The 27,858-nt window shown below is 47.6% G+C and overlaps 1 long non-coding RNA gene across 2 annotated transcripts; it reads left to right on the top strand.

Moving 5' to 3' along the window:
• The first annotated feature begins 327 nt into the window (after window positions 1-327).
• On the top strand, window positions 328-19,889 carry LOC130147055 (uncharacterized). Of its 2 annotated transcripts, none has more exons than XR_008821087.1 (3): window positions 328-458; window positions 1,647-1,756; window positions 19,631-19,889. It is a non-coding gene; the product is annotated as an uncharacterized LOC130147055 (long non-coding RNA). The 2 variants fall into 2 exon arrangements; XR_008821088.1 differs by lacking the exon at window positions 19,631-19,889 and adding an exon at window positions 1,915-2,822.
• The last annotated feature ends 7,969 nt before the right edge of the window (window positions 19,890-27,858 follow it).

The raw sequence follows: 27,858 nt of genomic DNA, 5'->3' as shown, positions 1-27,858 counted from the left end.
ACAATCAAAAACCCAACCCCCCAAAAAATCCCAACCCAGCCATGCATCATCCCCTTTCCCTGCCTTTCGGATGGGCAGCCCTGCGGCCCCTGCCCCAGCCTGGGCAGCTGGTGGTCCAGGGGGAGCAGGGGGCGATGCGGGGCCGCTCCTGACATTTCCGCCGGCGGGTGCGCAGCCAATTGGCGAGGCTGGAGCAGCGACACATGAAATATGATGATTTTCTGCTGAAGAGGAGGAGGAGGAGGAAGGGGGGGGGGGGGGGGGGGGGAGGGAGGGAGGGAGGGCGGGCGGGAGGGAGAGAGAGAGAGGGCGGGAAGGACCGCTTGCTCCTGATGGTTCGTATGCCGGGGGCTGCAGAGAGGACTGGCCAGAGAGGAGTGCCGCGTGTGGAGCCCAGCACCCCGGGGATGGCCCCTGGCTCCCTGCTCCCTGCCCAGGAGGATGCGATTGCCACCCAGGTGGGCCGATGGCACCAGCAGAGGCACGAGGCTGCCGGGGGACGCTGCCGGGGGGGGCCCAAGCCTGGGCCCCCGCCGCTTTGCGGGGCCCCGGCACCCCCGCTCCCCGGTGGCTCTGCACTGTCCTGCGGGGCGCTGTGCCACGCACCCGGGGCCACCGGTGCTTGGCGGTGCTTGTTAGCGGAGGGCTGAGCTTTTCTGGGGGGGGCTTTGGTTCGGTTTGCTCACCCCCCTACTCCCCACCCCCCCAGACCCTCCTCCTGGAAACATGCTTCATGGCTGTGCCAGGGCTGCCCGGCTCAAACTTTGCAGCCTGATCCTTAGTTTGATGGGAAGCACTTGACAGAGCTCCTCTGCATGTCATTAACCCTCTCACACCGCCGCGGGACGGAAACTGTTAATGCCTACAATTCAGTTGCAACAAATTTAACCCTGATAAGGAGCGGCCGCACAACTCCCTGAATCACATCCAGCTGCTGTTCATTTTTATAATGACTTTGCATTTATCCAAGAGCTGGGTGGCAAGTTTTCTGTTTATTATTACTCTCCCAAGGGGAGGGGAGGGGGGAGATCCTCTTAAAAAATATAATCATATAATAATATTCATGAAGCAAGCCTGCTAGTGCAAACCCCTGCTCCTACTGTGGCACCGCAGCTGCTTTATTAATTTATTTGCACCGTGAGTGACAGTCCTCCAGAAGTGATAATTGGTGTACTGTATCTTTAAAAGGTTAAAACCCTTTTCAAAAAGGCCTAGACTCATAGTGCGAAAAGACAAGAGAGGCTTTGGCTGGCTTTGGATCCAGAAAACAGCTGCTGATTAGAGTCTGCGTCTTCGGGCTGAATTTATTACATATTTTTCAGCAGCAGGGATTCTAGGAGGAAGCTTCCGCTTGGGTTTCTTGATCGTGGTTTATTTTTATTCAGAGGAATAACAGAGGAAGGATTTGTTCCGGCTGGAGCATGCTCACAACCTGCAAGACCTCCCATTATTAAACTGCCTAGTTTGGGCTTTAATATACATGTTTGGTTTTGGGTTTTTGTTTTTTTTTTTTTGTGTGTGTGTTTTTTTTTTTAATTAGCTTGATTATTATTTGGCAGTGTGCATCTATTGTTTTTTTTTTTAATAATTGATTTTGAAAGGAAGCTGATCTCGTAATGAGCTTTCTCCTTCCTTACTTGAAACAGGTGCTAATGAAAGAATGCAAATAGCACCGGCTGAGCCGAACATTTCATAAAGAAGGGAACAGCCACCGACCCAAAACAGTCTGGGATCTGCCTGCTGGCACCCAGCAAAGGTAGGCACCGGGGGTTTTGTGTTGTGGTTTTTTTGGGTTTGTGGTTTTGGGGTTTTTTTGTTCTCTGGGTGCAGATTTGCGAATGGTGTATTTTTCTCCCCCCTGCCTTGCTGCGGGTGCACAACCGGACGGTGAGATTCCATTTTGCCTCCCGAAAGGTGCCAGGTTGCCACCGAGGCGCTCGCCCCCCGCACAGCGAGCTGCAGATCTCCCCCCCGTGTGCGTGTGTTCCCTGGGTGGCCAGCGGCTGCCGTGCATGGCGCGATGGGCGAGCTCCCCGAGCCCGAGGTAACCTTAGCGGTGTCAATCAGCCTGCAGCCAGCCTGTAACCCTGTCCCCGCCACGCTCCCAGCTACTTTGCTGCTTGCTGCTGCTTAATTAGCCCTGGCTGTCGCATGAATTTATCGTTGCTTGACAGCAACTTCATTTTCTCCCGATGTGCATAGATTTTTTATATTTTTTTTGCCTTGCTGGTGGGAGGCAGGACTGGGGGGCAGTGGGAGGCAAATGCTGCGTGTGTTAGCGATGTGCAGGATTGATGCGGGCATGCAGAGGGGCACACGGCTCTGCTGGGCACCCTGGCCGCTGCGGCGGTGGAAAAATGGACATGTTGCTTCGTGGGGAGCCTTGTCCCCCCGGGGCGATGCTGAGTGCCTGTGCCAAGGCCCTGCTCTGCTTCCCATCCTGCATTTACGCTCCCTGCAGAGTAGAAGCAGCTGTTACCTGATGCTACAGCATGTATAAACATATTAAAAATAATATTCCTCCTCTCATTTTAACAGCTAGATCCCTGCCTGTGGCTGAATCCCCTTTTACCTGCACAAAGCCTGGGCACTGGCTTTTCTTTTTCACCCTGCCAAATTTTATTTGCGTGCACTGGGGCTAGCATTTGGGCAGCGCTGGGATATTACCCCCAGAGGTTTGTCCTTTGCCGGGGAACTCGAGTTTTCCCAGTGCTGGCGGGCTGCTGTGGCGGAGGCAGGTGGAGGCAGTGGCAGCCCCATGCAGCACCTGGCCAAGGCTCTTGCTCGGGCTCCGGGTTTTCTGCCGCGTTCTCCCAGCTGCGAGCCTGGGCTTGTAGCAGGGACTGCAGTGGCTTCTCCTAGGGCCAAATCCAGCCCTCACTGGGATCATCCAGTTCCTTCAGCTGGGTGTTCCTCCAGCTGTGAGCCTGGGCTTGTAGCAGGGACTGCAGTGGCCTCTCCAAGGGCCAAATCCAGCCCTTGCTAGGATCATCCAGCTTGTTTGGCTGGGTGAACCTCTGAGGGCAGAAATTAGCCCTTTGTCTGGAAGTTTGCATTTATATTTCAGTGCGTTTAAATGTGTTTGAGCAATGAATTTCTTCTCTGTGTGTGTGTGCAAGATTATTTGTAGCTTCTTTGCCTGACTGTTAAGGAAATGATCTGCAAAAAGTTTACCCCAATTAATTGTGCAAGCTGAGGGTGGGCAGCACATGAAATAAAATACGTATTCTATGTAAACAACCCCTTGAGGCTTCCTAGAAAGAGAACTTGTGAATACCTAACCTGACAGATAAAAAGTAATCAAAACTGAACATGCAGTCTGGTCTGTCCCCCCTCCCCCTTCCAAAAGCAAATAATTTTTAATTAGGAGTTTGATAGAGGGTGTATACAGGAGAAGATGATTAAGATATGCTTTGGAGGTGGCAGGAGGGAATGCTCCTCTGAGCCTGGTTCAGGCAGGGTGCGGGGCTGTGCGTGCCTTGCGTCCCCTGCCCTCCTGCTCTGCCAGCAGTGGCAGACCCTGATGCTGACAGGTGCTGGTGAACCCCAGCCATGTGCTTTGGGATGCAAAGAAAACAGATGTTTCCCCAAACCTTGCACTACCTCAATGCTCGGGTCGCTCCGGGGTTGCATGGTCCTGCAGGGATGGAACTTCTTGATTTTCCTGTATGCCAAAGATGGAGTGTGCCTGATCCTACTTTTTTTCTTTTTTCTTTTGGAGATTGCAAATCCAGCCGCAATAAAATGCAGAGGGGGGTGGGGGTGGTGTCAGTCTTTTATTTTTTCCTTCTTTCGGCCAGCCTGCTTGCTCGGCGGGATTTCTGCCATGTGGGAGCTCGCTGCTCGTCTCCAGTCCCAAGCTCTCACTCTGCTCAGGCTGGTGGAAACATTTTGGATGAGAACCTACTGAGAAAGCCCAGGCAGGTGGTAACTAAGGAGGGGGAGGATGGGAAGGTGGTCTTTTTCCTATCAAATCATCTCCTGTACAGAGCATAGGGTTCTGGTCTGCTGCCTCTGGGGCCATGAAACCCTTCATGCATTGTCCAACCCAAACCCTCCTGCTGGCAGCTAGAACAGGACACAGTGCATTTTGTCTCATGCTGTACCAGCGCCAGCGTGCTTCTCTGTAGAGATGGTGGCATCCAAGTCCTGCCAGGAGCCGCTCTTTTATGAGCTGTAATGCCTTGGGACCAGTGGGAATTGTTGGCCCTGCATCACTCTGACTTTTATTCTTTCATCACCTCTTGAGACAGGGAAATGACACTGCTGTTCTCCGAGGCACTTGGAGCCTGGGTCATCTGACAGCATCGTGCTTGCAAAGGGGACTGTTAATTATTTTGCTTGAAACAGTTGTAAAACTCCTATAAACATACATGACATGCAAGGTCGTGGCTTTCAAATGGTTCTTTGGCATCTTGGCTCATTTCTGGTAAAGGTTGTGGCTGGGCTGTTCAATCGAGTTATGTAAATGGGGATATTTGCTAAAAATTGAGACAGTTGTTTATGGGCTAAGACGTTTTACAGACCCCTGGAGGGACCCAGGTTCAGAGTGCTGTGAAGATCTCCTCAGGCACACTTTAATTCTGGATTTTCCACCTGGCCTTGGGCTGGTCCCACAATTACCAGAAATCTCAGCTAACTGTTCAAGACTTGGAGCTGGTGAGGAAGGGATTGGTGCCAGGAGAGCGGGAACACAATATTGACTTAAACCCATCATTTTTAATTGGACCAGCTGGGAGTGAGTCTTACTGCCTTGTGCTGGTAGGAGCACAAACCACTCTAGACTTGTTTGGGGCTAAAAAATATCTCCTTTCTGCATGTAAAGCTAAGTATCTGCAGCTGGCTTAGTTCAGGCAGATGCATAATGTGGGCTAGTATGGATGCACCAAGGAACAGTAGATCCCAGCATGCTGATTTGAGTGTTTGAAGGTGCATGTCGTTAACTGAAAAGGATCTTCAAAACTGTCAAAGAGGGCTGGTTGTTGCTTACCCATATTTAACCATATTACTGACCGGACTGCAAAAGGGATGTCAGAATTCACAGGCCACATCTCTTCATTTAGCTCTTTAAAAAGCTCAGAAACTTTTATTCCGGGAATGGAAACCTAGCAGCTATGTAAGTAATGGATTTGCTCAACTCTGATCTCAGCCGCTGACTGAAGTGGTGGTGGGGGAAAGCAGTATGGCCTTTTTTGTTCCCGTTTAACCTTTTTGAGTCTTACTTTTTCTTCTGTGTGTGAAATGGGGAGGAGGGAGGGGGAGCCATTTGGCCAAGATCTTAGTGTGAGTCCCTGGCAGATTGAAAATACGAGTGACAAGTTTTGACTCTAAGCTCCAACTGCAGACAGCAGCGCTCGCTGGTTTTTTTTAGATGATTATTTGCTAAGTGGACACTGGTGCTGTAGGGAAATGCATGGGGGAACGTATCTGCCTGTACAGATAATTCCTGTTGCTAGGTGTGTTTTGTTGCAGCGTTGATCCTTGCCATGAGAAGTGGGAGCAATGCTAGCTCCTGGGCATGTGGGTGCTCTGGCGGGGTCTGAGCTGTTTGGAGGTGAACGCTGAGACCGGCTGCTGTTACCAACGACCTGAATAATTTAACGAGGCATGTTGCATGTGGCGTGGCCAGCTTGAGCTCTCGGGGGGCCATGTGTGAAAAGCCTTTGTGGGTGAGGGACATGGGATGCTGCTGTCATCCCCTGCGAGCAGAGGGAGGGGGAGCCCCAGAAATGGCTGCTGGGATGGTCCCCGGGAGGAACCCAGCTGTTGATCCCAGCTGGGGGCTGGTCTGTATGGGTGGTTGTGACCCAGGATGCCCTAATGACCCTGACCCTAATGGTTCTGGGTGATCTGCCTCTCCCTGCAGCTGAGAGAGGAGGCTCCCACAGCCCTGCCGCTCCAGCGCTTCTTGCAAACTGCCTGCATGGGAATCCCATGGGACTCGAGACCTTCAGATGGGTTTTCCACCCCTCAAGCACCCCAGATTTTCAGTGCAGTTGAGAGACTGTCTCTTGCTTGCTTCCCTTCCCGTGTGCCACCTTGTCACTCTGGTAGGTCTTGATGTGGGACACATGGGCACCTTGGAAGGGAGCTTGGTCAATAAACTCCGGTGGAGGAGACAACCGCAGGTGGCTGGACCGCTTCCTGCATCTCTGGAGGAAGGGCCCAGGGCTGCTGCTGACTCACAGTCCTGCTTTGGGGGCTGCCAGCAAAAAAAGAAATGAGCAAACCCTGATGTAACAAGTGATCTGCTGAAAATAAGTCACCACAGAATTCATCATTCTGTTAGAGTGCAAGCGAGAAAGGTGAATGCTGCTCTGATGATGTCAGGGATGATCTCAGCATCCTTCAGAATACACCTCTGCTACAAACAAAACTTCAAGCCCACTTTTTTTAGTTGCCTTTAGAGTTTAAATATGCTTTATATATCCTGCTGGGTGTTACTGTTAAGTGGTGGTTTTGATATTAAAAGGTCTACTATGTTTGAAATAACCAAAGGAAACATTGATAGAGGTGTGACTGGACCTCATATGGTCTTCTAAATAAATGCTCATGTGCAAAAGAGCAGGCTTCTGGGATGGGCTCGGCTGCACAAGCATCATCCTGTCCTGCCCCAGATCTGGTCCCTCTAACCCACATGCATCCTACGTCACCTATGTTTCAAAGGCATTTCTGATCCTCACCAGCCAATTCGCCTTTGCCTGTGTGTTTTAGCCCATGAAAATAAATTTATCATCCCTCATCTCTCTCCTTATGGCCTTTCTGTGTTGCTTGTCAGTCATTGTAATCCTGTACATTGCAGACATGTTCCCATTTGCCCTGGTTTTGGTTGCTTTAACTCATATTTGCAATTTTTTTTTGTTTTTTTTGTTTTGGTCCTGGCATCATAGTGCACTTTATGGGAGAGTGAAAATTGCTGAGCCAGACAGGTTGTTTTGTTTTTAATGGCTCTTCAAAAGCAGTTTGGCCAGGTTTTGTCTGAAAACTCTGCTGCAGTGAATCTGTTGCTAGAAATTAATTCTCCAGACATCCCTCTGTGGCAGGGATGGCTCCAGCAAGTGCAGGCAATGTCTACCTTACTGATAGTTGCATTTGATTATAACTTTGATTAATTCATCGGACAGTAATTTTATGGGGTGGAAAAAAAATCTGCTACCTGCCAAGCGAAGGGCATGTACTGTGCACCCATGGCAGACTGAAGGAAAATATTTAGGGTGACCTTGTGTCTCCAAACAAGATGTGGTGCTATGCCAAGAGAAAGCAGCGAGTACGGTGGCTCTGTGGATCAGACCACCCACTACAGGGGGTGAAAATTGATCCTGGGCCAGCTTCAACAACGGTGAGAGGGTGTGCTGGCGTGTGTGCTGCTTACGGGCTGCAAGATGCCTGGGGGCAGTCGGCAGAGTATGAACCACAGGCTTCAAAGAAACAACTAAGGTAACAAATGGAAGATATTGCTGTTATAGTTCAGTTGCTTTTTGGAGTGCTGAATTTATACCTGGCTTGCTTCATAGTGAGTGAGACATGCCTCTTAGCTGGGGCAGGAATTATGTCATTTTACATTTACAGTTATGCTATGGATTAAGCATCAGTGGGAGTTAGCTTTGCCATGGGGACCTGGAAGCAAAAGTCCTGTCGAAGGTTGTGCTCCTAAAATTGCATAGCATGTGAAATTATTTGTCTTCCTCCACCCAGTGCACTCTCATGTGCCCTTGAAGCAAGGTATATGCACATGCTCTTCCAACACAGCAGGATGGTTGGGTTGATGCTACTCAAGATTTCTTGTGTCTCCCTGTGCTACAGGCAGTTTAAGAGAAGAAAGAGTCCTTGTTTCTGTTTTTACAGAAATATACCATTCTTTAAGGCAAAAATTTTGTTCCTTGGCTTCAGTTCCTCGTGGACATCTCAGCAGATGCCAGTGCTCTGGGTGTTTGTGTGGCATGGGTGCAGCTGGTGGGCTGTTGAAGCAGGAAGGTGCTCTTGCTGTTTGTGTAGGGTCCAGCTTCATGGGACCCTCGACTTGGAGATTTCAGGCTGCTCCGTCGTATGGAGTAGGTCATAAAATCAGAAAGGACGTGCCCTTCAGTGAATTGTGTGAAGACAGTGAACTTGAGCGGTGTGCTTGGCTGACTGTGGGCCATGGAGCAGAAGGCTGGGCTGTGTTCATCAGAGTGCTGTGGGGAAGAGCTTGTTGCTCCTTGCATGTCTTGCTGTGTTTCCATGCTCCAGTTTCAACACCCCTTTGTCAACTGGCAAGGATCGATAACAAGGTGTCGTGGTAATGTAAATAACACTAGAACTCAAAAGTGTCCTGGAAAACATGCATGGGGAATACCAGGGAAATAACTAAATTCTCAGAATAGCTAATTTAGCTGGAATTTGGCTTATTATGACTGCAGGAATGCAACAAGTTATGATAAAGCTATACAAAAGTGCTTTGACTGGTATGCCTGCAGCTGGCAGGACCTATATTCCTTTGGCCATTGAAATTTTGGGGTGCAAGGAGGGCATGTTCCCTCTGGGAAATCAGCTCATTGACTCTGGTCTTTCACTTCCCAGCGCTGTCTCCTTGTGTGATGTTATTGTTTATGAAGATTTTGCGAGCATGTGATAACCCGCAGACAGAGAGGACTCCAGGGAAGCTGTAATTCTGTATCCATAGTTACTCTGCACTTTGTTTTGGGATGCTGTGTACACTTTCAAGGCATGAACCCATCCCTGAGCAGCCTGTTGTTTCTTACAGAGGAGAAGGTTGGGTAAATTGAAAAATCAAGAGGCTAATTTTCTCAGCTAATGGTACATAACAGGTTTCTGTTGCTTCTGTTGCTATTTCTGTCAGCATTCATGGTTTTTTTCTCAGTCGTTTGGATTTTGTTCAGTGTTTGCCATTGCAAAAACTGCTTGGGGACTGATGCCGTCTGAAGAAGCCCGGTCCCAAGTAAAAAATACCTATTAGTATAAAAACCTTGATTATGAAAAAAACTTACTTGGTTCTCCATGACTGAATAGCTGTAAAATGAACTTGGTACTCAAAAGCAAACTGCAAAGGTGGAGGGGGGAACACAGGATGCCTACATTAATATCATATAAAGGTTGCAAAGTTAAGCAATCAAAAGATGGAATAAGAAAGTGTTGGGGTGAATATGTAATCATAACTTCCCTTTGTCTGTGTGGTGTTTATCAGAGAGAATGCACTCTTGTGTTATTTACAACTTCCAATAAATAGATATTTAAGATAAGCTCAATCATGTAATTAAAGACTTTTGACACATGGCCAGATGCTCTGCCTTTATGTTTGTGTAAATGAGAGCCTAGGGTGGCTGTGTGCCGTGGTGCCTCTGCTCCAGTGGCTAAAAACCTCGGCTCTTTGTCCCAATGGGGCTGCGTTTGCTGCATCTAGATGGCAGGGAGGGATGGGACCCTCCCCTCCACAGGGCAGAAAGGCAAACTGTAAACTGTCGTGATCTAACTGGCTGAAGGAGACTAGAAGTTTTTGTGCAGCTGTTTATAAAAGGTGTGCCCTCAAGCAGGAGAGTTGCCCTGATTTTCCAGACAGTGTTTTGGGAAGGAAATTCAAGCTCCCCAAGGGAGGGGTGGTGACTCCATCCTTGCAGCTGAGCGCCATCTCCCAGGCTGAGTCTGGGTGAGACCGAAGCTCTGGGCTGGGGCTGAGCCCAAGGGCTGTTGCAGCCTGTGCCCCAGTAGCCCTCCCATGCCCCGGAACAGGGTGACACTGCAGCTGGGGCTGGCAAAAGGTCCTGCCAGGGTGGCAAGAGCAGGGTGCAGGGATGATGGAGCAAGACCCAGGGCACAGATCGCATGGAGAAGTGTGTTTTGGGAGCTGTGGGCATGTTCTGAGCCCAGCTGGACTTGCCAGGGAGGACTTAAGAAAATAAAAAGTGCTCCTTGCAGGTAAGAGTTCTGCACCTCAGCGAGATGGGTAGTTAGCTTGAAGCGTGGGGCTTGAGCATGCTCCTTGCAAAAAATTTACTTGAGTGAGGATAATTTTGTGCTGCAAAGATGCAGATCACAGTGGAGCCCATCCTCGCCTCCTGGAAGAGCCTTCCTGGCCCTTGTGTGTTCCAGCACCCGCTGTGGTACAGTAACGCTGCTGGAGGAAAGTGAATGTGTGGGTGATGGGGTCTTGCTATTGAGCTTTCCCAGCACCACTTGGGCACCTTGGATTTCATATCCCCAGAGACACTTGTAGGCTTGCAAATGGGTGACAAGGGACACTGTGTTTTGGTGATACAAAGCTGGAAATAAGAGCAGTAGAACAGAAGAGAGCAAAGCTGAGTTTTAGGGTTTATATGCTAGCACATTGTCTGTATTTTCATAATAGGGTGGAATTGCATTAATTTTGTGTAATTTCCTATAGTACCTTTTTTTTCCTCTTTTTTTTTTTTTTGTTAATTTAAAGAAGACAGAGTTCTTGGTGCTTTAACTATGGCATGCTGCTCTTCTCAAACTTATGCCAATAGGAATCAGCTGTAAACTCGGTATTTGTAGACTTGGGACTGACTGACACTGACTTTTAGTGTTGCAAACAAAACATTTTATACCTGTGTACTTATTTCTGCATTTGCACCATATTAACATCCATGAAATGGTACAACCAGCTCCCAACAAACAACCCCACTTGCTTTTTGGGGAATGTTTTTTAGCAGTCTAAACCCTTTTAAAACCTTAAAGCTGCATAAGCAGCTTAAACCAATCTAAAGCCTCGGATCATTTTAAACAGCTTGTGCTAATATAAGGGCTTAGATTATCTTAAATACCTTAAACAGATCTAAAGCTTTAGCAAAAGAATTTGACCAGTCTTAGATTTGGTTGATTATTTGATTGATTTCACAGGTACATTTGTCACCACTGGGTGACTCTGCCCAACCACTCCTTACTGCAAGATGCTCAGATTTTTCTCTATCTTGTCATTTTTATACTTTGGATATTTGACACTCTGACATGAGAACATGGCAGTAAAATTTGACTCTGTAACCTTAACTTTGCCCTCATGCTTAGGTTATGATAATCTGTAACTTCTGTACGTGGCCCCGGGTTATTTTTGTTAAATATGTATCTAATTTGCAGGAGAAAATGAATTCTATTACACCAGTTGAGGATTTTCAAAGAATCATGAGTGCCTGAACTGCCCTTTGCCGTCTGGATTCTTATAAATTGCTTATATAGCTTTGAAAATCCCATCTTAAGATGTGGTAGCTTAATTAAACCTCTTTTAAAATGTACATAAACAGAGGAATGAGTTCAGACTGACTTAGGTTAATTTGGACATTCTGTGCTTATTGCCTGCTCCTCACTCCTGCATCCTCATGGTATTAATATAGGGTTTAATTCTTCCTTCATTTTGCAAGGGAAAGTCATAAGTCATTCAGGCTCAAAGAGTTGGGGGCTTTTGTTTTTTTCCTAAATTAAATTAGCTGGAGTTTCACTTCCACACCAGCCAGCCCTGAAAGGCTGGGCTCTTCACTTTCCCTTAGAGCATAGTGGCACTGAAGCTTTTCTGAAAGCTGAAGGAGCAGCAGCCCCAGGAATAATTTCATTAGGAGATATGCTGGTAATAACACTAGAGCCATAAGAAGACATCATCAGAGAAATTTTCCGCTTGAACTCCTTAGCTGAGAAAAGGAGCCGACATGCTTCCCTCCTGCTGAACTCTCAGATGCAGGGATGTGATTGGTACCCCAGGGTGGGTTCTGCTCCTCCTCGACCTGAGCTGCAGCCGCAGGGGCACCAGAACAGCCTTTTGGCAGGCTGGGCCGTGATGCTGCTCCAGCCCCACTCGCACCCTCACTGCTTTGGCCATGCAGAACGAAATTTGTCTTTATCGTGAGCACTGTGGCAAAGGGAGTTTGTAGTAAAACAGGTTGGTTTTGTGGCAGTGCATGCAAAGCAATGTTAGCCTTAAGATCTCTTCTCTGGAGCTGTATAAAATGTAGTATTGGAACAGACCTGAAGAAATGGGAGATGAAAATGTGACAGTTTACAGGAAAGGCTAACGTGGAACAAAGCTGGTATCTCCATCTGCCGGCCTCGTGGGCTTTGCCACATGCAATGTCTGCTTTTCAGTCTGTCCTATGTATCGGTAAAACAGATGCACACAGATCTCTGACATTACGAGGAGACAGTATTTCAGAACTTTCCCATATGAAAACTGTTTTAACTTGCAGGAAACTTTGGAAAACTAAGAAAAAGTTTAATTTTTAGATACGTGGCTGTTTTTTCAGGCGGGGGTGTTAGATCTCTAACACAGGTTATTCACAGTGCAGCTGCTAATAATTCTGGTCTCCTGCATTTTATTCACTTAATAAATTATGTATTCATTATCATAGAAATAGTAGGTGAGCGCTTGCTTGAAGGTGAATTGCTTGCTTTCAGCCTGCCAGGCTCTGAATTCTCTTGTAGATAGTGTAATTCATATTTAGAGCAAGAGGCCTGAATGCTACCTTGATACCTGTGAGAATATCTAGTGGAAAAATCTGGGATTTTACAAAACACATATTTTTTAAAAAAGTAAACTAACAAAACCAACATAACATACATCCAGAAATTCCTGGGGGCTATGCAGTGCTGGAGATTTCAGTCCAAGCCTGGCTCCTTGAGCAGCTCGCTGTGGGTGCAGCTCTAGTACATAATTAATAAAGTTCCTTTCCTTTCTTAGAATATCTGGCCCAAGGAGTTTAGGATTAAGTTTGCTAGAAATGTAAATATATTGCAGCTGAATCAGGGCAGAGAGCAGAGCAACCTTTTAAATCTGATTTTCTTTCCATTCTGATTGACTTCCCCTATCTGTAACCTGGTGACTAGGACTGGGTTGGCCTCTGTAGATGTCCTGCATCTCTGTGCCTATGGTCCTGGTGCCCTTGGCTGCCTGGGAGAGATGTGGTGGGCTAGTGGCTGTTGCGTTTTCTCCTCTCACTGCAGAGCTGGGCAGGAGTGAGCATGAGTTTTGGAGCTGGGCTGGTGCATTTGTTCCCTCCTGTGGAATCCCATGAAGTGCCTGCTTCCTCACCAGTGACAGCTTGGTGCAATGACATTTTTTACTCGGCTTAGCCATTTTTGCCTCCTTTTACCCTCTTTTTGCTGCAAGCTCCAGAGTGCTCCGGTCTCTGCACGCTTCTGACTGATGGCCCAAAGCAAAAATGAAGAAGCTGGTGCAGGTAACCCTGATAGCAGCCTCTTCCCCCCGGAGCTACTCACCCTATACTCTGTGCCATTGACAGAAATAGGAAAGAAAACATTTCCTAAAGCCAGTATTAATAGAAAAACAACTGAAAGACCTTTTTTTCCTTCCCCCTGACATGTTTCCAGTCTCCAAACACAGTTACTTGGCCTGGCACACGTGTGGCTACCCCAGTGGCAGAGCCCCACTGAGCAGCATGTAACAGCCCAAGGGTGCGAATGGGCAGCACCGGGGCAGAGGGGTCTGTGTGACTCCCTGCACTTGGACCTTTTGTCTTGCTGCATCCTAGAGAAAAAACAGAAACGAGCCATTTGTTCCACTGCTGTTCACAGCTGGGGACAGGAATAGCCACTGAACAGTGATAAAGCACGAATGAAATGGAGTTAACGTAGACAGTGCAGTGCCCAGTGCGTGCCACCCGAGGGCTTGCGGCAGCCCCTGTGTCCCCCCTGTGCTTTACTGGGGACCATTGCGCTGCCAGGCAGGTGCCTGAACCTGGGAACGAATGCAGATGGACTGGGTATGTGACAAGTGTTGCTCAGTTCTGTGCCAGTCACTATGGGATGTGGAGAATAATTCAGAACTTATAGAGCTGTAGTAAACAGCCCAGCTACCTGGTGTAGACAGCTGAGGGGGGGGGGGGGGTCCAGTTTTTTTCTCCCCAGTTTGTTCACACATACTGAAACTGCAGCAGTACAAACAGGTCGGTGTTAATCCACCCAGCAACTGCATCTTCCTTGGAAGGGGCCCTGATTTCTGAAAGCGTTGCCATCCGGGACAGCATTTCAGCATGTGCTTGCCTGTAAGCATGTGTTTAATTGCCGTCCTGAATAATGCTGTGCTTAATCATGTTCCTAAATGTTTTTCTGATTCAAGGCCAGTGTTGGCATCCTGCAGGTTGCACTGCCGTGCAAAGAGCTGCTGGAGGTGGATACAGCATCCCAGCCCCCTGTAGCGTGGATGGGCGTCAGGCAAGTTGCTGCCATCGAGGAAATGAGCAGTGTGTAGGGAAAGTGGATTGAAGCTCCCCGGTAAAGAAAGTATCTGTGTTATTATTGGGGTGAACTGGTGAATACGGTGAGCTGTGGGGTATGATAAAACATACAGCATTTGTAGCAGCAGAGGATTTGTAATGTTGCTAGATTTGGGTGAGGATTAATGAGCCTTTTCAGCTCTTGGCGACTTGCTGAAACTCCTTAGCCTTGTTCATTTGGGGACTTAGCAGCTCAGGGTTTCCTTCAGACTTCTTAGAAAGCTGAGAAGTGTCTCTGTATGCACAGGCATGCGGAGAAGTGTGTGTTCAAAAGAAAAGAGTGAGATGCGGAGATGAGGCCTTCTACCTCTCTGGGCACTGACCACAAAAATCTGTGCAGAGCCGTGAAATGTGAAGGCAGAATATTTCCAGTATCAGCTTCTGCTCCTTTTTCACCATGTTAAAACCTGGGAAGTTGTGTGGTCTGTACCAGAAGTGAAGCAGGGGTGTCCCAGAGAGCTGCTGGGGGGCCTGGGCTGAAAACACCTAAGTGTCCGTAGCCCAGGCACCCTGGCTGGGAAGGCTGATTGCAGCCCAGATGCAACTTGATGCAAAACCTACTGATGCTGCAACAGAGCTGTGCATCGTACTCTCAGAAAAGTTCTTCCTGGCATGGGATGGTGCCGTGATGTACCTCTAGGTCCCAGCATGAGTCACAGCATCACACTGTTCCTCTGGCATGCCTGTTGTGGACCCCATAATATATATATATATTTTTTTATGCTAAACAAAACTCTTGCTGCATCAGGGCTGCAAAGCTTGCAAGATGCAGGGCAGGGTGCCAACCCTAGCACCCTCTCCAGAAGACGCGAGCACTGCAGAAGTAAGCTGTGCCACCACGATGCACAAAGACCACATTTGTCAAAGCTTGGTTTGCTTGTCCTCCTGTCTGTATGGAGGAAAATGGTGCATTTTATGGCTGTCCAGGTTTTACGAGGCCAAATGTGTTTGGTCAATGTACCAGAAAGGTTGTCAAAAAACTTGTGTCAAAAGTGGGGACTAGCTTGGCTGGTGTTTGGATGTGGGGAATTAAGGCAAATGATTTCCCAATGTTACTGGGCCAGAGATGAGCATGAGAACGAGTGGGCACAAATTAATGGAAGGTTTGGGCATGTCAGGAATTTAGGTGGAGTTTTTTTATGCTGGGAGGTTGGTGTGTGAACCAAATTGCAGTGGGAACAATTAATATAAATTATTTTTTTTAAACGCTTGGACGTAAGGACAAACTTGAAGATTACAGCTGATAACTTCAAAGAGGAAAATCACTCCATTTGCATTTCATGTCAGTATATTACCTACTCTGGAAAGGAGTAGACTTGGGGAGTATGTGAATATTTGAAGTCTTAGGGGAAATCGGCTGCATCTCCTCTTTATGCTGTGTCATAAAAAAGGGACAAAGAGGTCACTTTGCCACTAATGGGCAGTGGACTTAGAGTCAGTGAAAAGAAATAGCTCAGCCAGCATGCGGGATACAGTGCAGGAGGAGAAAAGATGAGATGTGAGATGCATGGCCAGTGGTGGGCAGATGCTCCCACTGGTACTAGGACAGCTTTGGTCCCAGGTCCTTCTCTGTGATGCAGTTTGAGTTGCAAAATGGAGATTCACCTGTTCGTTGGTGAGGTTAAATGGATTGCTGTGAACATCAGGGAGGAATTTCCTCCTCCTGGAGGGTGTTATAGGAGTGAATGGTGGTCAGATGTGGCCCTGTTTCACCTTCCCTTGGTATTTACCTCTGCCTCCAGGAGAAGCTGAGCTGGCTGGGTCAGTGCCTTATCACCTCTGTTGGCCTGATCCTCCATCTCTGCTTTCTCAGCAATGGTAAAGGGTGTCAGCTGGTGGCACAGGAGTGCAGCTTTGATGCCTCTTCCAGTTTCTGCTGCTCTCCAGGTTCTTGTCTGGGTTGAAAGCACTCATGTGAGCCTCAGCTCTGTGGAGGTGAAGTTAGGTCATGCACAAACCTAAACCAGGAAACTTCATTTTCAAAAGCATGCTTTCATGCTGGGCAGCATGGTTTCACAGAGGTGATAGGGTTTGTGTGGTAGGTGCCTCGCAGGGTTGGGACTGTCCTGCACGTGCTGTCCTTTGCCTGTGGGATGCTTCTGCTGCTCTTCACCTGGGCTGGACCGTAGCGCTTCACAGAAGGCTCCAAGCCCATCCAGCTCCTCTTGTCAAGCTTCATTTGCTGTCGACACAGTCTATCCATTGCCACCCTTGCAGTGAGTCATTCAGCCACTTGGGAGCTCAACATGCAGGAGCTGACTTTGATCCGCAGGCTCTGAGCCAGGCAGGATTTAGGTGAGCTTGAGTTTTGGCCCAGGAGGAATATGTGGCCCGTGCATACTGCAAAAGCCAGGCCAGCAACTCCGTTGAATCATGCACTTGGCAACACGAGGGCTGAAAAAGGTCCTGGGAACTGGTTAGTGCAGCAGGGACACAGGCAAGTGGCAGCAGAGTGTATGAGCACTGGGAAGAGGGTCAGGCAGGTGGGGAAGGCAGCTATGCACCTGCGAGCCTGCTGCACGAAGCTGCAACAATGAACTCCTCTAGCTGAGAGGTTTGGGAGGCTTGGGTTGCTCTTAGATCTTGCGTACCCTGTAACAACTTTGTAGCTCTGGTCTTTGCTTTCTTCAACCCATCTCTCTCAAGTGGCACTGTCCAAACTTGCTGTCCCATTTGCTGGTGGTGGGATTTGAGGGTGCAATGGCAAGCGGTGCCCCGTTGGTGTGGAGAGTTGGTGCATTCTCTCACGAGCAGCCAGCTGTTGCGGTTTACGTCTGAGTGGCAGTGGGAGGCAAAATTTGTCATGACATTGGAAAGCGCTGCAGGCACTAAGGAAGTGTGTTGGTGCTGTCAGCGTGATGGGGGAAGTCCTGAGGGGGTTACCTGCCGCTCAGCTGTGAGTTAGAAAAAACTTCCATGCTTTAGTGAGTCCAAAAATACTCAAAAAGACTGAAAAAAATGGGACAAAAGGAATAGGTATATTGCTTGCTGTTAAAATAACAGTATGTCAGGCCTTTATCACATCCATTCTGCAAGGTGGGGCAGCTTCCAGAGCCCCCTGTTGCTTCTCCCAGCCTTGAAGGAGATGTGGTGCAGGGGTCACTGGAGAAGGGAGGTGGGTTTTTTGTGTCCTCCTCCCTGCTTACACATGAAACCCCTCAGGGGAACAGGGTGGGAGGGATTACATCTGTTCTGCAGCTGGAGAGCTAGGGTGTCAAAAGATGAAGTGCTGGTGCTGCAGGGGGGCTGTGGGGCAAGAGGCTGCACTGGCACTCCAGATTTGCAACCATTTTTTTTTAACCCAAAGATCCCCTTAACCTTTCCATGGAGGCAGGGCACAAGCTGTCCCTTTATTTTTGCTGTTAGTCTTTATAATAGGAATGTAATACTCTCTGGGCTCTCTGTTGTTCTGCAACAGAAAACTGTTTTGTAGAAGTAACTCCCTGCGCATGAAATAAAGTTATATTCTGTCTTTTTTTGTACAGTGGAAACATCTTGTTTTCTGCCAGCTTCTGTCCCTGCATGCTTTCCTTAGGGGAGGTACCTATAATCTTTTAATTATTGACCGTGTAACACAGGGCACAGTGACATTATTTGTCAGTAATACAATACTGGGAGGAGCTGCTCCCCTCTCTCACTAACTTTCCGATATGCAAATTGAACCCCTTGCAGTGCTGTGCTCAACCAGCCCTTTCCTTTTCAGCAACCCATACCCGTGCGCCGTGCTTGTATCCCTCCCATCGCGTGGGCAATTCAGTGAGGTTTAGCAAACTAAGCTCTCAGCTCTGCCGGGTGACTTTGCTATAAGGCAACCTCCCTCATAAGAAAAATTTACATTGGCGAAGCTCATCTGTACCATCGGTGCTGTAAGGCTGCACGGATGGTTGTGTGGGTGTTGTCCATGTCCCTGTGCTTTGTGAAAATAAATTGGAGGAGTCCCTGAGCATGCAGCCGAGTTGCCTTTTCAATTGCGTGTGAACTGAACCTTGGAGATGATATGTCTGCTTGTTCCGTTCATTAGGAGGAGACACCTGGTGGTTTAGTGCCGGGCAGGAGGCTGGAGCACACATGGGTGCCACACTGGTAGAGCCAAGGTGCGAGAGGGCACCCAGCTCCTGCAGCTGGTGGGGGGCAGCCCCAGGGGATGTTTGTGGGTGATGAGCTGGGTACACTCGGTGGGGTTTAGTGTCTCTGCATGCTGGCCACAGCACCCTGGCAGCAGGAGGAGACTTTCAGAGATGCTTCCCAGACTCCTTCGTGGCAGTGAGGTGCCCACACGCGTACCAAGAGTCAGAGTGAAAGCACAATATTTATTTTTAAGTTCTCAGAGTTAGAGAGCTCTGCTGGTCTAAATTATGCACAGACGTTATTGTTTTATTAGGGTTTATAGGGCAGTGTTGCCTGGAGGCCAGATCAGACCCATGGCTTTGCAGCCCATCCAGGCCTGTGGCCAAAGATAACTCAGACTCCCATGAAACAAAACTTAAACCGTGAGCCATAACGGGTAGAAAAGAAAAAGAAATAGGAAAGGATTGCAAGGTAACAGGTAGGGTACTTAGGGAAAAGGATGACTGCAGATTGATGGAACAGGTAGAGGAGTATTGTCCTCTGCAGAATGAAAAAGTGAAAACAGCAGCAACACCCATGGGTTACCTCAGAATTTTCTAGAGAATAGAAAAAGGGAAAAACAGTTCAATTTCCTGAAAAGTGTGTCATTTGAGTAAAAGATTTTGCCTGTTTTGCCCTTTGTGTTAGTTTGTCCATAAATATGCTTTTAACTTGGATAGAAACACTATCTTTTATGGGCCCATGAGCAGCTAATGCTTGCTTTTACATCCTTTGTGGCACATCATCCCATATAACATAACACTAAGTACTATTGCTAATTCTTGCAAATGCTGCAGTGTTCCTGGTATCTTACTAAGGGTGGTCTTTTGTGACATGGAGTCATCGTGCTTTTTGGTGGTGTTTTTTTTTTTTTTTAAAAAAAAAAACCCAAATGAAACCCCTTTTCTTTTCACTATATAATGCTGCCCATTGTATCATGCTTTTTCTCATTTACCTTTGCAAAATGAGGTAATAACTGCCAGGGCAGAATGGTATATATATTTGCATTCAAAGTATAAAAAAATACATCTTTCACAAAGTGTAAGGCTGGGGGAAACAAAGGAGCGCAAAACTCTTTTGATTTCTTTCTGTAACGTCCTGAAAGTTCACTGTATTTTTTTGTGCTGGAGGTACTAATTGTTCAGAGGAAATAACTGCAACAGGCTTGTTACAGCGGCAAGTCAAACTGGGCTGGTGTGCTGAAGAAGTTGTTGTGGCTTCAAGAAGCTACATTCAAACCAGGTAGGGTTATTGTATATATTTTAAATACAATTACCTGCTCTGTCCTCCAGATTACCCTGCCTGCACACTCCTGAGCAAGGCCTCGCCAGAAGATGGTCGCTGAAGGTACTGCTGGAGGGAGCGCAGCCTCCTGCAAGGCACGGCATGTACGGCAGCAATTACAAATTTTACATGCATGCAAATGGGAGCGGTGGTTACGCCTGCAGATTGAGACTGCTGCCTTCTCCTGCCGGTGGGCATGAATCTCCTTCCTGGCAAATAGGTCTTGAGCATCTGCAGGACTAATAAGCTAGAAAACAGGCCCCGGGGAAAACCCCTCTCCCTCCTTCTTTTTTTTTCTTTTTTTTTTCTTTTTTTCTTCTTTTTTTTTTTTTTCTCTCTATTTTTCAGCACACTGAGCAGAGATTTGCAAGACAAAAGCGTTTGCTTTGCATTGTGCATTTTGTTTTGTGTTTCTGGGTTACATGGAAACACACCTGCCATTTTACTGCTTCCTGCAGCAGATGCAAATAGAGCATCCTCTCAGGAAAATGTTCTGTCCCTTAAAATAAACTCTGCTGCTCAGTGGTGCGTATTGTCTCTGGTTTCGTGCTGGAATGCGTCTGAAAAACAGAAAGCCACAGGATAAAAATACAGTTGCCCACGAATAATAAAGAGGGGTTTCTGTGAAAGGTGCATGCAGGCTGCTGCTGTTTATTAAGTTTCAGCGCAGGGTTGTTTGGGGAGGTTGGGTTTTCTGGGTTTTTTTCTCTCTCTCCTTCCCCCTTTCCCTCCCTCTTTTGCTTCACAGAGCCCCTTGCCTGGCTCTGTGCCCGCAGACCGCACTGCTGGCGGTGCTGGGGAGCGGTGCTGCCATCGGCGCTCTCTTGGCCCCAAGTCCATCATGCAGCGGCAGCAGCGGCGGGACCCAGCTGCACTGCCCAGGACAGGGCTACCTTGCTGTTGCTGCCTCCTTTTCTCTTTCTTCCCCCTCCTTTGCTGTTAAACCTGGAAGCCCTAACAGAAGAGTTAAGGATAGCTTGAATGGGTGAGAAATTTTCTTGCTTTTGGTTTCCTCACCCCAGAGCCAGGCTGTGTCTGGTACATGGAGACCTTGAAACCTGCCTGATACTGGAGTTTCACTCTCAGTTCAGTGGGTGACTGCAAAACGAGTGAGGTTTCTTTCAAGGGTAGACAAATGGAGAGGAGGAGAAGTGACTCCTTTATGCAGCCGTGGCGTGCTCAGCGGGGCATTGGGCAGATGCAGAGTCTGGAGGGTGCAGTTCTGCACATCATCTCTACAAAGGTCTCTGAGCATCAGCTGCCGACTCAGCTATGCGTTAGCACAGCAGGGCTTGCGTTTTTAGTTGGGTATTTTTTTTGTTTGTGGGTTTTGATTTTTTTTTTTGTTTTGCTTGTTTGTTTTTGTGGTGGTGGCTAGGCATTCATGGTGGTGGGCACTCTGGTTTGCAGGATGTGGATGCGAGGAGAGATGCGTACGGGCGCAGGGTTTATCACCTGAAAAATAAGTGGCTGAGTTATTAAAGAAGCTTTGCTGTCTTTAAAATCATAGATAGGGTTTGCTGGCAGCATTGTTTCAAGACAAAGCTGATAAAGCTGAGATAACCTACCTGGTGGTCACAGTGCCTGTTTGAAGGTGTTGGCTGGATTTGGTTTTGGTTCTAGTCAAAATGACTTTTGGCTATCAAGTGATGAAATAGTTGGTATGGGGAAAGAGATTTGTATGGGGGTGAGGGTGGATCTGTCAGGAACAGCAAAGTTTCTTCAAGGTGATGTCAAATGACAGGGTTGGGAACAAGAGGAACAGCACAGCCAGGGAGAGAGAGGGCAAGGAGCCTCATGGCCCCGGGGTGTCTGTGGGACATGTCACAAGGGGAACAGCTTACGGGGGACTCTGCCAGCAGGACAGCTTAGGGAGAGCACTGAGCAGGATGCGCTAAGGGTATCTAGGGAAAGAAGGGACTGAGTAGCGTGACCATAATTGATGGAAATTACTGCTTAGAGAGCCTTAGAGGTTTTCAAGAGACTGCAGCTCCTGAAGAACAATCTTCTACAGGGACAAGTTCTTTGGAGACACCAAGGGAGGAGAGCTGAGCCTGGGATTCTGTAGTAGGATGGGATGGGTGGCTGGCAGGGCTCCCTGGGGAGAGCTGGGTTGTGCAAAGGAGAGCTTGCAGGTGTGAGTGTCACAGTGTTTGTTTTCACAGCACTTGTTTTTCTTGGCTCCTGAGTGTAGGAGAGGGGTACCAGGGCATGCCTCCCCATGCTGACAAGAATTCCCCTCCAGGCTTGCTGGGTTCAGGTGTCTTTTCCCCAGAATTCCTGTTGGATCACTGCAACTTGCTGCTGTTTTTTCCCTTCTGTCCCTTGCTTTCAATTGGCAGCATCCCACCCCATCCTGAGTAGCACCTGTGTGATTAGTCCTGCTGAGCAGATGTGTGCTGGCTCTGGGGCTCCTTTTACAACCTGATCGGGGGATGGTGGGGCACAGCACAAATCCTGCTCTTTCATGTAAACTGTCTGCCATAGGCTGACCCTTAGCTTGCACTGGGGTAACTAGAAGACTGATCTGTTTGTTATCAGTTTTCAGTGTGCTGTGCAATCTGCTGAGAAGTGTGGGACTCATCCTTGAGTGATTGCATGTGTCTTTCATTTCAGTGATGAACATTTATCCCTCAGCATGTGGGAGCATCTTCTTTCTGTCGGCAGTGTCTGCCGAGACTGCGCCTGTCTGGCTGTCCTTATTGCCCAGCTCTGTGTAGCAGTCTTTGAGGCACAGGGCAAGCCCACCCCTGCTCTTCATATGGCTGGAGCTGTCAGACAGGACCTTCAGCAGTGCCAGCTTCTACTTTAATGCCTGCTGGCCACTAGGAAATTTGGTTGGTTAGAGTAAATGGCATCTGTGATGCAAGGGTTTGGCCCCAAAGCTGCCCTCGAAGCCTGTGTTCCAGGGATGTTGCTGCGTGATGGGCTCTCAATGTCTCTCCTGTTTCCCTTTGAGGAAACTCATGTTCTTGAAGTTCAGTTTGTATCTTGTTTCCTGAAAGATCTTAGAAAAGGGAAGTAGCTCTATTTTAAATACCCTCTATCCATTTGCTTTATATTTTCTCAAGCAGGGAGCTACGAACCTGGCCCTGTAGCTGTTAAAGTACAGCACCTCATGGGTGGCTTTCACCTTGACTCCTGCTGGCTCTTTATCCCAATAATGATTAATTCCGATACTTTTGGTTTCTTGGTAGAGACTTGCAGACACCAGGAAAACCCACCTTCATCCCTGCATTTCAGGATCACACTAGGTGCATAGTCAGTGCTTAATGCGGCGTGGCAGCCCGAGCCATGGCTGACATGACCGGCGTGATATTTTGCATGGAGGGCATCACTGTCCCCCTTCTTCTTGAACATCTGTAACAGCTGTACTTGTTTCCAAGTCATATTAACATCTCTTACTCTCCTAAACTGGTGCAGTGTCCTAGCAGCCCAGCTCACTGAAGTGGTCGCAAGCAGCTCCATGTGCTATCAGGGACTCGGCACTATGCTGAATGATTTGCAAGAGCGAGCAATGCCAGACATTCTGCTCAGAGAAGATCAGAGGCTTTTTCTTCTTTTAATCACGTGCTTTCCTTGCCATACGAAAACAACTGTGTACTGCTCTTGCTAATAGCAGGAATCCTAAGAAAACAGAGAGGAATCTGCAGTAAAGATCAAGGTGCCGTCATCTTGCCCAGACAGCTCTGTTATCCTAGCAGCACAAACCTCTGCAGTGGGACTCCAGTAACTCACCAGAGGCAACTGTGGGCAGATGCATCACCGGGATGTGATGTCATTGCACTGCGCTATGTTATTTTATTCAATGCAAGTGAAGGTGGTTGATGAAATAGCTGGAAGTATTAGCACACAGCATCGAGGGCCTTGGGCAGCATGACACTCCCTGTCCTTTCTCAACATGCTGATTCCTGTTATTGTGAACTACCTGCTTGTGGCTCTAAGGAGGCACTTGGCATGGCCTGGCCTGGAGTTTGTTGCCACATTTTTCTTCTCCTCAGTTGCTGGACTCATAAAGAGCTTCCCCCATGTGTTACCTGAGCCTGGGAGCCTCCTTTTGTCTGGAGCCCCAGTATAGTATTAGGTGCAGCTGAAGGGGTGCTGGGCTGCAGTAGATCTTACCCACCATTTTCAAGCTGAGGCTTGAGCATTGGTCCCCTCTGAGATCAGACCACTGTGCTCTTAGTGTGTGTAACATCAGCTGGAAGCAGAGGCGGAATTCAGGCGCCGGTCCAGCTCCCACGGTGTTCCACGAGGTAGGGTTGCTAGACATCCGTGTAACGTGAGATTTCCTGTATTTCAGACTGTGAGTTGCATTAAAAACGTACGGGATGCTGTCCTTCCTGTGTTTCCTGCATGGTTTTAATACTGGACGTGGGAAGTCCCACTATCACCTGCCCCTTCCCCAGATGTATTAGACTCTCCTTCCTTATCCACCTTTTCCCCAGAAGTTTGCGTTTGGCCACTGGGCTTTATGGACAAAGTGACCATTGGAACATGTTTGAGGTTTTCACTTTTATTGTGCTCTCTATCCACTGGCTTTCTCAGCAGAGTCAACCAAAAGGCATCAAAATTTACTGCTAAGGTGAAAGTCTAGGTGACGTCTATCACATTATTATTTTATTAGATAACTAAAATGAGATAAAGCCAGGTTATCCCAATTGCTCAGTGAGAGAGCTGGTTTTTCAGACAAGGGAAGCACTTTGGGTCTTAACTTCCCAGATGTCTGGAAGTGTTTGTCACAGTGTCGCATGGAGAATTACACACCAAAGAGAACGGAGTTGGCTGATAGAGAATTGGCAAGGAGGGCGAGGCTGCGAAAGGAATTGCCTGGTGATCAGCTATGGGCTGAGCTTCTCTCTTACATTGATCTTGGAGCGAGTATGAGGAATACCCAGAGGAGATGCATGGACATCGTGGGTGGAAGAGAGGATTGTGATGGGGATCTTGGCTGCTTTTGTACAAAGTTCTGTTCCCCGTGGTCAGGAAGATGAATTCAAATTAGGATAAATGTGACGACCAGCTATTACAGTGATGAGAGCAGAGCAATTTCCTTACGAAGAAGAGATTAAGGGTGTATCTACATCATCATAATGAGAGACAGTCCTGTCTTAGAGTTTGTAGTCCAGCGTAAAGCACAATAGCGAATTTATAATGATGGAGTTGAATTTAGGACTTGCCAAATTCATTGTATAAATGATCAAACGTGCATTAAATAGAAACAATTATAGATGACTTCAGAGCTAGTCAGAACACAGACCAATGACTACAGTGCGAGTATCTCGGGGCACGTAGCCCCCACAATTGCCATTGTATTATTTGGAAGAAGAGGCTGCTTTTCCATAGAGACATACTTAATCAAAATCTGATGATTTTGGAGTTTGCCTCAGCAAAGCTCGGTGTCAGACAGGCTTTTTATTTATCATGCCTTGCCCTAAACAGGCAGCTCTGCATAACTGCAAATGTTCAACTGGGAGGAGAGGAGAAGGAGCAAACACATTTGTCTCTGAAATTCAGGAGAGAGTTGTGTGGGGTTTGGTTTTTGCAGCCAGGGATAAGGAAGCAAGTTGTGCCTGACAATTCTGGTCATAATTCATGAAATACTGACCATGAACTGCTAAATGATGAAATGTAGCCATTTTTTTTTTTAATTGTAAGCTACAGATGCCCCCAATTTGAGATGTTCCTCCCAGCTGGCTGGGAGCTGGGACTGCTGTTTTGAGGAGTTTTGTTGAGTTCTTTACTTACCCCCAAAACTTTGCGATGTAAGCCTTCCCTGTCCCAGCTATGTGAGGCCCTGGGTCAGTGGAAGAGACAGGCTTACAGAGCTCAGTGGTTTGGACTCATGATGTGGTGCCTGTTCACCTTTTTTTTTTTTCTTTTTTTTTTTTTTTTTCTCTCTTTTTTTTCTTCTCCTTAGGAATAACACTGAGTACCGAGTTTGCTTCCAGCTTCTACTCTGTGAAGGCAGCTCCTGACATCCAGGAGCATCTGCTTCTCGACAGGCCAAAGCCATGTTCCTCCTCCCGCTGGCGACGGGGATGCTCACATCCCCACTGATCTGTTTTTTGCAGGGCTGTGTCCCCTCTGTGCCATCCTTGCTAGTGCTGCAAGAGGTGCTGAAGTCAAAAGCTAAGCTCAGCTTCTTTGTGTTTGAACAAAGTTCATTTTCAAAAAGGATTCTGTTGAGTGAGAACTGCTTTTTTAGAAAAATGAGAAAAGCTGTGGCACTTGCAGAATTTGGGATAGCTGCGTGCTGGGGCCAAGAGTCTGGATGCTGGAGTCTCTCACTTCTGGACTCCCCAACCTGTAAGAGTCACGCTGTGTTCTCTGTTCAGTAGCGAGTGAGAGCTGTGGGAATGCCAAGTACACCCAGCTGCTGGCTGTGCTGTGCTGCAGAACAACATGCTGCCACTGTGCTTTAGGCTAGCCTCAATTACTTGCTTGTTATCAGGGTGGAGATCAAAGTACATCATTTAAAGAACAAATGCAGTAAATACCTTGAATTTATGTATTGACTTTTTTGGAAAAGTGGATTGTCACAACAAGCTCAAGCTAATCTTTTGGATTTTGCATAAAGAACTGGGAAGAGAGAGTGACATAAGTGTTACCTGAGGTGTCTCAATTTGCATGATGCCCATGATTTTATGAGGATACCGCTGCCTGCTGTGTAATTCCTGATTCCACGCCTTGGCGTTGCTGTGGGATCTCTGTGTAGTCTGAATATTCTCAGGTCTCCAGGTACTATGGGAGTTGAGTGAGGCTCTGACATAGATGTTAGTGATTTATTTTTCTGCTCTAGGTTTATTTTTAGTATCTCCTGAAAAGTTGCATACCTTGAAACGTAAAAGCAAAGGCACTGCTGTAGAATGCTGGTGAGCTGATTACTTGGGTTCATTGGGCCCTTCCTTTTAAAGGTGTTTCTCTTACTACCTGGCAGCCTTGCTCCATGAAAATGTGTGGTTTGTTCAGAGGAAAAAGTGTTAATGAAGCCTCACTCGGGCTAAATCCTTTGCCAATTCATTGCATTCTGGAACTGAGGAAGAGGCAGGGGTCAAAGACAATCCCCAGGAAGTTGCTCCCATCCGACAGCAAGGCTTTTATCCTCCCTGATGCTGGAGTTGCTGTCATTACTACAGATTAACTAAGGGGCAGTAGTATGTAAGGGCCACATGCAGCTAGGTTTGATTTAGAGATGCAGCAGCCATGAGTATGGTGGAATTTATTTGCTGCTGTAATGGCTTGAAATTCTAGCAGGATGCCCTATGTATAAATTACAGATTGTGTAATTTACATGTGTTAATGAAATGGTGCCAGCTAAAGCCTACCCTGACAAGAGGAATGACTACATAGAACTGGGTGCTGTTGATCTTGTGAGCACTTTGAAAGACACTTTTTTCTTTAAAACATTTAGTTATGCTGCAACCCTGACGTTCCAATTACATTGAAACTACTGGACTTGCATGTGGTAAGGATTGTTATTAAGATGTCTCTGCAGTGACCTCCTTGGGTGGAAGCTTCTGCATACAAGAGTGATAGCCTTTGCGTGCGTGCTTCATCCTATAGTATCCTTGCTTAAACAGAAACCTCCTTCTAAGGGTTTAAATGGTCTGGTTTGGGTTTTTTTTTCTGCAAGCTGGTGGGAGAACTTTAATGTGTCTTGATGGACATTAATAATGATTCCTTGCCGAATGAAAATGCAATGCTTAAAATGTTTCCCTAGTTTTTTACTCAAGGGAAAAAAAGAAAATTTCCCCTGAAAATGTCTGCGATATTGTCCCACCTTCGACCTTGCATTTCCATGCTGAATTTTTAAGGCACAGGAGGTGACTGCAGCCCTCAGCAGGTGCCCTTTTTATCAGCACGGCAGAGCATCGTGCCTTCCCTTGAGACCAACATGCAGAGATGCCATAGGAGGAGATGGCTGCAATGGTGCTGCAGCCCTTGGCAACATTTACAGCCCCAGCCCCTGGGGGCTGCCCGGCTGTGGCTGCTCCTTTCCAGCTGGATTGTGGGGCTGGAGGTGAGTATTTGTGAGCTCTCTCCCTTTCCCCCTTCTTTTTGTAGCAGATGGGGAAAAGGTGGAAAGTCATGAACTCTTCTGTCACTGGTCTTCTGAGAGCAGTCATTTGTATGCCATTTATCCCAAATTCTCTACTATGAAAAAGTCACAAATTCTGCAGAAATCCCAGCTCGAGGAACAGCTGGCTTCAGGTCTGTCAGGTGGGGCTTGAAA

Source organism: Falco biarmicus, chromosome 3, assembly GCF_023638135.1.
Source record: "Falco biarmicus isolate bFalBia1 chromosome 3, bFalBia1.pri, whole genome shotgun sequence".
NCBI classification, from domain to species: Eukaryota; Metazoa; Chordata; class Aves; order Falconiformes; family Falconidae; genus Falco; species Falco biarmicus.
The sequence above is the reverse complement of the archived record's forward strand: the minus strand, read 5'-3'. Positions and strand labels throughout refer to the sequence as shown.